Here is a 12724-nt window from a genome sequence, read left to right as displayed (position 1 = left end):
TTATATTCTAGCCCAGTGGTTCTCAACTTTTGTCCTATCGTGACACACCTGACGGACAAGGCTCACGTGTGACACACTGCTCATTACAAATTACAATGGAAATAAAAAAAAAAAAAGGCCCCGTATTACTTTTATTGTTAAGAATGACACAAGGGAAAGATAAGTATTCTTTCTGAATAGAAATTACATAAATAGTAAACCTCCCACACCAGAATAGCACCAACTTCCAGCACTCAAACAGTAACTACCTTACCTAAGAAAAGGCAACACGGAAAATATTACACCAGGCCTTAAAACTCCAATACTTCTGTTAGGAAAACAGAACAAGCCCTACCCAGAAACTACACGCCAGCAGAAATACCTCACCTGAATCACATGTGCAGACCCTCACCTAACAAAGAATAAAGAGACCATAAAGTTCAAAAAAAGGCTAAAGACTCTTCTTTTCCAACAAGCCTTCCCAGACTCACAATCCTACCAAGACGGAAAGTCTTCCAAATAAGAAGTATCCCCTAATTATGGTCACCATACCAAGTCCTACCTTCAGGTCTCTGCAACTGGACAACAATCTTTGAGTTCTAAAAATTAATCTTATTTATATTTTCCTCTGCAACTGGACTACAATTTCTAAGTTCAAAATTCATTTTATCTTATTATTTATATTTGGCATGGTTAATATGTCACTATATCCAAGTTAAATATTTAAATTATACAGTTTATATTACATAATTTTATTAATTACAAGTAAAACTATTCTATATTATTTATTATCATTATGTTAAATTGTCATCCAGTTATAATGTTCCATATGTACCACTGTTCTATGTAAAGCCCCCTTATCTCTGTTGGGCAGTTTATCGTTATATGTAAACCGGAGTGATTTATAGTCTCTATAAGAACCTCGGTATATAAAAATTAAAAATAAATAAATAAATAAATAGAAACATGCAGACCAAAACTGAACTAGAAACTGCACCAAGCCAGAGAGACTGTATGCAGTGCAAGAAAGGAAAAAGAGAAATCACCAGTCCTCATAAAATAAAGCACGAAATATAAAATCCATAACTGTAAAATCATACTAATACAAAGAACAGATTATTTCAAAACAGCTGATGAATGGCATATCCAATAATAATAAGGATTAAAATATGCTCTGTTCTCCATACCTGGAAATGTGCCCTGAGATTGTTGTGAATTAGGAGGGGGGGGGGGGGGGGTAGCTTGCAACTTTCTCCTCTCTCTCTCACACAGACTCTCAATCACACACATGGTCTCTTTCTTTTATACACACGGGCACTTAATCATACATACACATGCTCTCTCTCACTTACACATACAGGTTCTCTATCACACACTTACATACATGTTGTCTCACGCACACACACGATCACAAACACATATGCTCACTCACTCACTCTCCCCCCCTCCCCCCACCGAACAACTAGCTGTAAAAACAGCTCCCTCCTCTTCCAGCCCTCACGGCCACTGGTTGAGAACCGCTGATATAGCAGATAGGCTACCCCATCAGCTGTTTTGTACCTAGACTTGCAACTTCCCCTGGCTTATTTTCTCTCCGTAAAAGGAAGAGATAAATTCATGAGCTCATATGTAGTTCTTAATTTGAGAGTAAATAGTGGCAGGAGAAAAAAAAAAAAAAGAGTAGCAATGGTTGTAAAAGTTGATAATCAAGAGATATTTGGTAAAAAAAAAAAAAAAAAAAAAGAAGATAAAATATTGCTGCCATGGCTTTAAACATATTTGGCATGCAGGCAGAGTCATTATCATAAAACGTCCATTAATAACCTCCACTAAGGCTGAGGAGCGGGGTGGGTGGTTGCCCGCCCAGGTCTTTAGGTCTGAGGACGCCAGCAAGCTTCTGCACTTCTGCTCCCAAGCAAGGCTAATTCAGAGGTAGAGTCCTGGGCGGCGGCTGCATCATCACTGGAGGCGAACTTCCCCCACTTCCATCCAGCTGGCCCTGGACAAAATGCCTCCCTGGCCAGCCGTGACTTTGAAAGGGATCTTCCCTCACACCTGACCACCCAGGGCACACTTCAACACAGCAGCAATCCTGCCAGCCACTCTGCTCACAAACAACCATTCACTCACATAAATATACTGCATAGATCAATTTCCCCAACCTTTTCACGCCACAGAGAGGACCTGGATGGAAAAAAGAAGAGCTAGGGAACCATTGAGAAGCCCACCAGTCTCTCCTCCAAATTTTAAAACAAAGAGAGACACACATGAAGTCGACACAATGGGCCAGTTCCCTCAATATTTACACGTGCAAGAGAAGGAAGAAGCCGGTATGATGTGTGTCGCTGGCTCTGTTTGTTACCTTGGCTGTTGCATGTGGGCTGCCAGAGCCCCTCCAGAATGAGTCGCATCGGGGCTGATGTAATAAGCAGCACTAAAGCTGCTGTGGATTTGTGCGCGTACCTGCAGGCGTTTTCCTGCGCACGTATGTAATAACGTATTCGGCAAGGGAAAAACACATGCAGAAACTTGCTTAAAAACAAATAGCTGGTTTAGCGCTAAAGCATGCAAATGAGGTAAATTAACTAGTCATGCTCTATGAAGGGAGCTACGCATCAATTAGTGCGGCCTTTTGGTCATGGGTTTTTTAGTGCCTGGGTCAGGGCAGGAATTAAATTAAAGCGCATGGCTGGAGACCGGTTTTGCTGGCATTAGTGTGATTGTCCGTGCAGCTCTGGGGATAATTGTAGATTACCTTCACTTTTTCCTGACATTTGTTTCAATCTGCGGGTCGGCAGATAAAATCTCTGCTGCATTACCCGTGCCTTCAAGCCTCCACCGGAACAGATGCCTCTGTTAAAGGTTTTCCAGTCCAGGCCTGTCTGAGTCTAGTCCAGTCTGGTCTATACCTTCAGTCAGCTCCATTTCACCACCCAGTCTTGCTTGCACTTGCACTCAGTTCAAGTTCAGTATCCAATCCATTTCTGCCTACACTCAGCTCCAGTTCAGAATCCAGTAGTGTCTGCACCCAGGGCCGGTGCAAGAGTATTTGGCAGCGTGGGCAAACCTAGGGCTATGCATCCCTGTCCTCCAACTTACCTATTGGTGGCAGCTCTAGCCCAGTGCTCCCTCCTCCTGGTGGCAGTGGCTCCAGCAAAACCCTCTCTGGTAGTACTGGCCCTGGCATAGCACCACTCTGCACCTTGCCCTGGCAAGCCTTTACTTCCTCCAAAATGTTGGCACTCAAGGTGACCGCCTAGTTTGCCTAATGGAAGCACCGGCCCTGTCTGCACCTGCATTCCATTCCAGTTCAGTAGTCAGTCCTGTCTGTACCTGCACTCAAGCTCCAGCTCTCTACCCAATCCTGCCTGCACTTGCACTCTGTTGCAGTTCAGGATCCGGTCCTGCCTGTATCTGCACTTAGTTCCAGCTCCCAGCCTAGTCCAGTGTCCAGCCGCTGCAGCCAACTCCTAGTGGCCTCCAAAACCCAAGGGCTCAAGCTGTGGGGGAGGGGACTGGCTAGGCAGAAGCCCAACCTTGTTCCACCCTGTGGTCCTGCCCTGCTCCAGAGTTGGTCTCTTCAGATGATTCCAGCTTTCATGATAGCACCAACAAAATGAACTAAACCATTAAAAAAAAAAAAGATGACCTTGTGTAATTTGTATTTTATTTGGTGACTATGTCGTAATCCGCCATTATTTATTGTAAATAAAGCAAAATGAAACAAAAATGATAAGATAAAATTTCTCCTGCACACTCCTAATAAAATCGAGGCCTTTGCCTAAGGCTCAATGCACATTGCTCTCCTTATATTTTGTCTAGATCACACTCTTCTGCCATTCCTACAGTTTCTCTGGCAGGACTGGACTTCCTGCTCTGCCTAACGTTTTATACTCTGTGAGGTCAATGTACTAAACTGAACTCTGCTTAGCTATCAGGAGATGTTAATGATATGTAAATCATCCCAGATGGTAAAGGCCGAATCTACTTTACCTATGGATTTCTTGCAAACTACACCTCCAAGGTGCAAACAACTTTTCTTAGCCCTGGGATAAGCAGCAAGGAGTCTATCGACCTTTTGGGATCCTGCCAGATACTTGTCACCTGGATTGGAAACAGGATATTGGGCTTGATGGACTTTTTGTCTGACCCAGTCTGGCAAAGCAGTTTGTGCACTACTAACTTTGCACTAATAGATAATGAGGTGTCTTGCGTCATTTTGCACGGGTTTTGTGGGTAAACTCGCAAAGGTAAAAGTAGGTATGTAAATAGTGCTGTTAGTGCAGGGGTGGGCAATTCGGGTCCTCGAGGGATGTAAACCAGTCAGGTTTTTCAGGATATCCTTAATGAATATGCATGAGAGAGATCTCTGTTGTATGCAAATCTATTTCATGCATATTCATTAGGGATATCCTAAAATTCCAACTGGCTTGCAGGACTCGAAGACCAGGCTTGCCCACCCTTGTGGTTAAGCACATGGACACCTCACTGTGGGGTGATAACTGCTTTTTTCACATCTCTTCATTGGCCTCTAGGACAAGAGTTCATTTGCTAACTTGCAGGTTACTGGACCCCATTATTACACAGCATGTATATGACAGATTCTTAACCAGCCCGTAATGGGAGACTTAAGACACATCAGAATATCATGCCCATTTTTTTTTTCCCTAGACACAAAGAGATGGAGTCATTAATGTTGCTATCCTTCCCTGCTTATCTTTTAGTCATTACAATTACATTTTGTGTCAATGGAAAATACATTGATGAATCAGGTCCAAAATGGGTAAAATATTTGGACTTTTTAGGGGGCAGTTTTCAGACTCCCCACTATGAGGGCAATGTCCGTGGGGTTTTATTTTTACCCACAGACGTTGCACCCAAGTTTGAAAGGGAAAACCCACCGGCACTTGGCCCTTTGACGCCTGCCGTGGAGATACAAAGTAGCAGCAGACTTTCGCACATGCTTATGTTCAGTGTGATGACCTAACAAAAGACCACAAAGTACAACGAAAAGCAACTTTTTTGGGTGTTGGCTGTCACCCTGAAGCTCCAAATTTGGTAATAAAGTCGAGACAGCCTCAAGGAAGAGAGTAAAATGCATGGAAATCCATTTTTTAACCACAGTTAAAAGGATTCAGCTTGCACCCTGCAGACTCCAATGAAAGGCAATAATAGGCATTAGCAATGCTGTGTGTAAAGAATGTGCGTCTGTTTTATTTACAGAAGTAAACAAAACAGATGCACATTCTGGCCTTAAGTAGGCCAGGCGAGATGATGTCATCCGGAGGAGCCGGCAGTCCTCGGGTGCCGCGTGTGTGTGTGAGAGAGAGAGAATGGAAGCTGCCTGGGTTGTGTGTGTATGAGCGAGAGAGAATGGGGGCCTCAGGTGGATTCCAACCTGCCAGTAGCTGAAATGAAGATGAGGGGCTGGGACTGCTGGTAGATCCCAACCAAAGAAGATCTGGAGATGCCTTGGGGTTTCTCTGAAGGAGCGTATGTGTGTATGAGCTTGTGTGTATGTGAGTATAAATATAGAAAGAGAGGAGACAATTTGTGCATCCCACTCTCACTAATCCACAACAATCTCAGGGTGACTGGAAATCAAAAGTTCCCAGGTATGGAGAACGTGAATTTTTAAAATCCTTTTTAGTTTTATTTTCAGGTGTTATTTGATGTGTCTGCTGTTTGGGACATTTAAAAAACTTCTATATGAGTTTTTAATTATTTGATCTTTTATTCAATAAGTTTTTCAATAATATTATTTGTATGTTTTTAGAATTATGATTATGTATTTATTTTATTTCTTGATTTTATTGTTTGATGTTTGAGAAATGGTAATGGTTCTGTTTTTTCATTGTTGCACTGCATAGAGTGTCTGCCTTCTTGTGCTTTCCAGTTCAGTTTTTGTCTGTGCATTTGTATTTCTGCTTTATGGTTGCTCTGTTCTGTATTTGTTGAGAGTCTGTATATGTTCTGCATGTGTGACTGAGTGGAGGTATTCTCCTAATAGGAAGTGTATTAGTGTATTTGGGCTTTCAGAGGGTCAAGCCCACACCCAACACACATCACAATAGGCCTAATACCATATGGGTTCCAAGTATCTTTTTTAGGGATTTCTGGCTGGCATCTCAGCAGTGCATATAAACATAATGTAAGTAATATTCTTACCTCAGAATACTGTACTTTGATATTTTACATGTAAAATATAAATGCATAACTCTTAACTGTGTATGTGTGTTGAATGGGGCAGAGGGTGTTGTGCAAGGCTATAAGGTGGTGGTGGTGGTGGCGGCAGCGGTCAGTTTTTAAAGTTTCTATCACTGAAGGGAGCTGGACATATTTTTGGTGGGCTGGGACAGAGAATGAATGAATGGGGGGTGGGGCAGCAAAAAAGCTAGCACAAACCCTGCAAATAAGGCTGGTGGAAAAACCTACTGTTAATGTCCAAGGCAGAAAAGTTTTTCACCCTTTAGTACATCAGACTTTAAAATCGGCAAGTAACATAGGGAAGCAAGACAGTAGCTCGCTGCTCTAAAGCCCTCTTTCCCCCCTTTCACAAAACACATAACAACCTTATGGCTTAAAACGAGGCCGTAGTTTATTAAAAACATAACGCGAGCCCGCAACTTGTTAATACAAACAATCAAAACAGCAATCCCCCATGCCATCCTCTTCACTTACCACCATGTCCCAATGGTAAGTCTACTTCGACCCCCCCCCCCCATAGCTTACCCCGCCACGGCACCAGCGAGGGTAAGCATCGGCCCCCCCTTCCTCTTTAGGCCTTCCCGTGTAGCAGCCCCAAACTACACGGGCATTTCCCCCCCTCCATTGTCCTTCACAATTGAATACAAAACATTCCAACTTAGGGCTCGGGTTTTCCGCCGCTAAACTGCGACAAATATCTGCAAAATATTAATCCTCCAACATTGTTTTTCGAGGGCGGGAGGGAGGGAAGCAGAATTCTGCCGCTTGCTTCACTGTTTCTGCCCAGCTGCCAATGCTCCCCCCCCCCCCCCCCCCCCCCACAACCTGGTCTCATATCCCTAGCAGCCAATGGCAAGGCAGCAATTCAAAATTGTTACCGTTGCCAATGCCCTCCTCCGCATCCCCCCGCCCTCTCTAAGCTCCCTGCCCCTTGTGCCCATGCTACCTGCAGCAGCGCAAGACAAGCTCGCACTGCTTACTATAACATAGGGAAGCAAGACAGCAGCTCGCTGCTCTAAAGCCCTCTTTCCCCCCTTTCACAAAACACATAACAACCTTATGGCTTAAAACGAGGCCGCAGTTTATTAAAACATAACTGCGATGGAGAAGGTACAGAGAAGGGCGATGGAGAAGGTACAGAGAAGGGCGATGGAGAAGGTACAGAGAAGGGCTACCAAAATGATAAGGGGAATGGAACAACTCCCTTATGAGGAAAGACTAAAGAGGTTAGGACTTTTCAGCTTGGAGAAGAGACGACTGAGGGGGGAATATGATAGAGATGTTTAAAATCATGAGAGGTCTAGAACGGGTAGATGTGAATCTGTTATTTACTCTTTCGGATAGTAGAAAGACTAGGGGACACTCCATGAAGTTAGCATGGGGCACATTTAAAACTAATCGGAGAAAGTTCTTTTTTACTCAACGCACAATTAAACTCTGGAATTTGTTGCCAGAGAATGTGGTTCGTGCAGTTAGTATAGCTGTGTTTAAAAAAGGATTGGATAAGTTCTTGGAGGAGAAGTCCATTACCTGCTATTAAGTTCACTTAGAGAATAGCCACTGCCATTAGCAATGGTTACATGGAATAGACTTAGTTTTTGGGTACTTGCCAGGTTCTTATGGCCTGGATTGGCCACTGTTGGAAACAGGATGCTGGGCTTGATGGACCCTTGGTCTGACCCAGTATGGCATTTTCTTATGTTCTTATGAGCCTGCAACTTGTTAATACAAACAATCAAAACAGCAATCCCCCATTCCATCCTCCATTGTGCTCCTCTTCGCTTACCACCGCGTCCCAATGGTAAGTCTACTTCGACCCTCCCCCTCCCCCATAGCTTATGCCGCTATGGCACCAGCGAGGGTAAGCAGCCCCAAACTACACGGGCATTTCCCCTCCCCCCTCCAATGACCTTCACAATTGAATACACAACATTCCAACTTAGGGCTTGGGTTTTCCACCACAAACAAAGGCAAACCCTTTGCCTTTGTTCCCCCCACTGCGGCCCTTCCTAACGAGATTGCTGCTCTAATCCTTCCTCCAGGGAATTATTGAATAAGTCCATTCCAATATCCGAAAGGTGCACCCCATCACCTAAAATGAACCCTCCTAACCCCTCCCATGACCAAACATGCTGAATCCAAAAACCCCCTTTGTTGAACCAACCATTTTCCAATTTGTCGATTCAACTTTTTTACCCCGTTGTGCCATAAAGGCTCTGGCAATGCTTGATGCGAATTATAATATCAGACCATCCCACTTTCGCATATCTATCATGATTTGCCCCAAATCCTTCTGCATAATTGCCACTAATTTGCAACAAGACATTTTTCCAATATCATTTCCCCTAAATGGATGATCAAAATCCGTGGTGCACCCCCGGAGGAAAGAAAGCAATTCCCCCCCACACCATGCCCCCTTTGCCGAACCATCGCACGATCCATTGGCTGGTATTCAGGTTCAGGTTTTCGCCATAAGGCCTCTTAGTGGCCCGCCGCCATGCTCGATGAACGTAAGAATGGCCCACGACCCAAGCACATTCTCGAATAGAATCCACCCCGTCAATGTTTGCAAGGCAAAGCACTGTATTAGTGAAGCGTAATGGCTCGCTGCTCCCCTATATCTCCTTATTTCCGTACGTATGACCGGAACACCGCGGACTTCCAACGGCCGAGCATTTGAATCCTGTTCGAGGACCAACCCAACTCTGCCGCCGTAGTCGCTGCCCCGATCCTAAACGAGTGTGTCGAGTACCTCTCTGTGTCCCACCCTAACCCTTCTACCGCCCATTGCAACACTTGAGCAAATTGAAAGATGCTTAGCGGCAAACCATTCTCATGAACTATAAAGAATCCCTTGCTTGCTGCCCATACTCTTACAAAATTCTGCACACACTGCACAGGACACACCACCGCATCTCGCGCATGCACCAATGAAATCCAACCACCTCTGCCAAATTGATCCGTTTTGGATTTCCTAATGCGCAACTTGACTAGACGTTCGTATACCCAAATGTCTTGCGCCCGCAAACCATGCCCGTCACCCTGTGTCCTGTATTTGGCCACTATTTCGCTCACCCGCAGGGCACCAAAGAATGCCAGTGCGAAGGCTAAACGGAACAACAGAACTTCGTACTGGGACTGACACACTACCTCCAACTGTTCCGCTAATTTTATTAGGTCCTGGTATCTGATAGGTTTTCGCTGGTCTCCCTTTTGAGCATAACCTCTACCCCAGCCTCTCAAGACTCGCCAAACCATAAAACTATTCAGCGGATCTCTCCAACCTCTCAGTTTCTGAAAAAAGGCGAAGCCAGCCAATTGGCATCGCACCGACCCTAACGTGTAACCCACCCCTTTGGCCCCAAAATAAACTGAACTACCTCTCCCTCCCTTACTTCCCCACCTTCCCACCCCAATGTCTGCAAGAAACGAACAACCGCTCCTCTACCTGACAGATACGCTTTCCACGTAGCCGGTGCCAATGATTGTCATATCAAGTCCCAGGTGTCGTCCTGCTGAGCTGTCACAGGTTCTCTGGGAAGACCTCTCCTCGCAAACGCGCTTGAGGAGCCTCGGCCCTGAAGACGTCCCACTTGAAATGAGAAAGAGCATCGGCAATCAAATTCAAGTTTCCCGGCACGTGTCTCGCTCATATAGTCACATTCCAGTGTAAGCATAGAAAACCATTTCCCTGAGCAGCCTAGATACCTGTAAACATTTTGCGGCCTGCCTGTTAATCACCTGAACCACTCCTAAGTTGTCGCACCACCATACCAGTTTTTTATTCTGCAGCTCCTTCCCCCAAATCGTCAAGGCTACTATGATAGGAAAAAGCTCCAAGAATGTGATGTTTCTTGTGAACCCCTCTTTGACCCATCCCTCCGGCCATACTTCCGCACACCACCTCCCTCGGAAATATAAACCGAAGCCGCATGCTCCTGCTGCATCGGAATATAACTCTAAATCCTCATTAGAGACTTCTGCTTCTTGCATCAGACAAACCCCATTAAATGAATCTAGAACTCTTTCCCATACAGCCAATTCATCCTTCACGGCCCGAGTGACACGGATGAAATGATGTCCTGCCTGTACCTCCACGGTCCGGGCTGACAGCCGACGGATAAACATGTGACCCGTCGGTATAACTCGGCAGGCAAAATTCAGTGAACCGATTAACAATTGCATCTGCCTTAAGGTCACTTTTTTCGAACCCCGGACCGTTCGCACTACTTCCTGTAGCTGACTTACTTTCTCAGCTGGCAAACGCGACACCATGTCTATGGAATCTAATTCGATGCCCAAAAAAGTTAGCCTGGTGACCGGCCCTTCAGTCTTATCCTGAGCTATAGGCACTCCTAAAGACTTAGCTACCTTCAAGAAACCTGTCAACTGATGCTGGCATATGCTAGATTCGCTTTCCCCTACGAACAAGAAATCGTCTAAGTAATGTAACATGCTCGAGCACTCGTTAAACTTCATTGTAGCCCATTGAAGGAAGGTGCTAAAGGCCTCGAAGAAAGTGCACAAAACCGCGCAGCCCATGGGCAAACAACGATCAATGAAGTAACCATCTTCAAAATAAAACCCCAATAAAGGGAAACATTGCAGATGTATGGGTAACAATCGAAACGCTGATTTGATATCCGTCTTGGCTAACAATGCTCCTGCCCCTGCATCTTGCACCAAGGCAATAGCCTCATCAAACGAAGCGTATTGTACCGTGCATTCCCGTCGTGGAATAAAATCGTTCACCGATGAGCCTTCTGGGTACGATAAATTCAGAATCAAACGGAACTTGCCCAGAACCTTCTTCAGTACGACAACTAATGGTGACAGATGCATCCTGTCAAAAGGCCGAGCCTCAAAAGGCCCCGCGATCCTCCCTTTAAGATTTCTGCCCTCAACTTTTCTCGTACTACTTCAGCCATTCTATAAGCCGACCTTGCATTTTTTGCTCTCCCCCCTGAACTCGGACCCATATAAGGGATGATGAACCCTTCGTTAAACCCCTCCCTCAGCAATGTAGCCACCTTTGAATTAGGATAACCCTGCAAACCCATCAACAAAGCAGAGAGCACGATAGGTGACTCTACCTTGTGGTACAATTCTTCACAATTTGCTGCCCTTGGTAAGGGCAGTACTGTGTCCTTGGGTACATTTGGTAGCCGGGTACACACCTGCATGCCTGAACTTGCATTCAGGGAACAAGCACGTAAGCTTGTTGAACCTCCAGCAGATGTCCGACCCGTTCCCCAAGACCTGACCACCATGTTCAGTCTTTGGGTTAAATCCTGAACCTTGAAAGGAACTACCCTTCACTCCCCCGCCCGAGGACACTACTGTGCTGCCGCGCCCTACCCCACTTGGATCCCCGCTTTTGCTAGTCCCGATGCCCTTGTTGGTCATCTGTGTTAACCACAGATGAATGTCTTGGATTCCCCACGACATAAACTTATTTCCGGCCATTTTATCTCTAAATTTTTCATTATAGTTGAGCCACGCCCAACCATCATAATCTTGGAATGCTCCTAAAATGCTGTCCACATAGGACAGAAATGCTCCGTACTGCGTGGCATCAAAATGACTAACGACGCTGGCGAGTCGTAAAAAACCCCTGACCCAGTTCACAATATTCTTTGATATTTTTGGACCCGTTCCCTCACTTCTATTCTTCTTCTTAGCCTTCTTTTTGTCTTTCTCCTTCCTCTCCTCCATTCCAGCAACTTAAATACATCCACGAATGCTTTACGGCGCACCTGTTCCGACGCCCGAAGCGCCGCTCTTCCTGATTCCTGATGCGTCTCTGCTCTGGAGTTCCTCTACCGATCACTGTGCTTCCATCGTTCCCGGCCTGGACAATTCCCTCCTCGCCTCACACTCCCGGTCTCTCCATGCCTCTTGCCGCGATGACCCTGGGACCACACATCTTTAACACCTGAAAGAAATCTTGCTGCACCGTATGCTCCTTGTTTACCAGCTAATAAGTTCCCTTCTCGCCTATAGCCCCTGGCAGCTCCCATCGTGGTGTTCTGTGCTCTGCGGTGACCTGGAGGGACCCCTCGGACCCAATCCTCGCCCTGGAAAAAAGCTTCCCCCGGGGATTCGCTGTCCATATGAGGCCACCCTCCAATGCTCTCAACGCTCCCGCCTATATCACCCACTGGCCTGCGCAGCCCGCCCGACCCCTGTCCCATATAATGTTTAATGAGATCTGCCACTAGAGCGACTGGGATGCAACGCTCCTGCCCTCTGTAGTCCTCAGCTGAGCCCTGTTTGGGCGGGGGGTGCCTCAGCTGGGAGGCTGTTGCCCTGCACCAGGTGCCCCATCCCGTGGCCTGCTGCCCTGGTGGCCCTGCTCTAAAGGGTTCCTGTCTGGGTGCTTGTCTTTAGTTCCCCTCTCCTTATGTCTGAAGCCTGCGTCTCTCTCTCCGGCAGCAGTGCTTAAGAGCTGCTCCTCCGATCCTTCTTGTTCCCTCGCGCTGAGGGAGCCTCGCAAGGGGGGACTGGCCTGCGCCTCGCACAAGTTGTGCCACGCTTT

This window comes from Rhinatrema bivittatum, chromosome 13, assembly GCF_901001135.1.
Source record: "Rhinatrema bivittatum chromosome 13, aRhiBiv1.1, whole genome shotgun sequence".
Lineage (NCBI taxonomy): Eukaryota > Metazoa > Chordata > Amphibia > Gymnophiona > Rhinatrematidae > Rhinatrema > Rhinatrema bivittatum.
The sequence above is the reverse complement of the archived record's forward strand: the minus strand, read 5'-3'. Positions refer to the sequence as shown.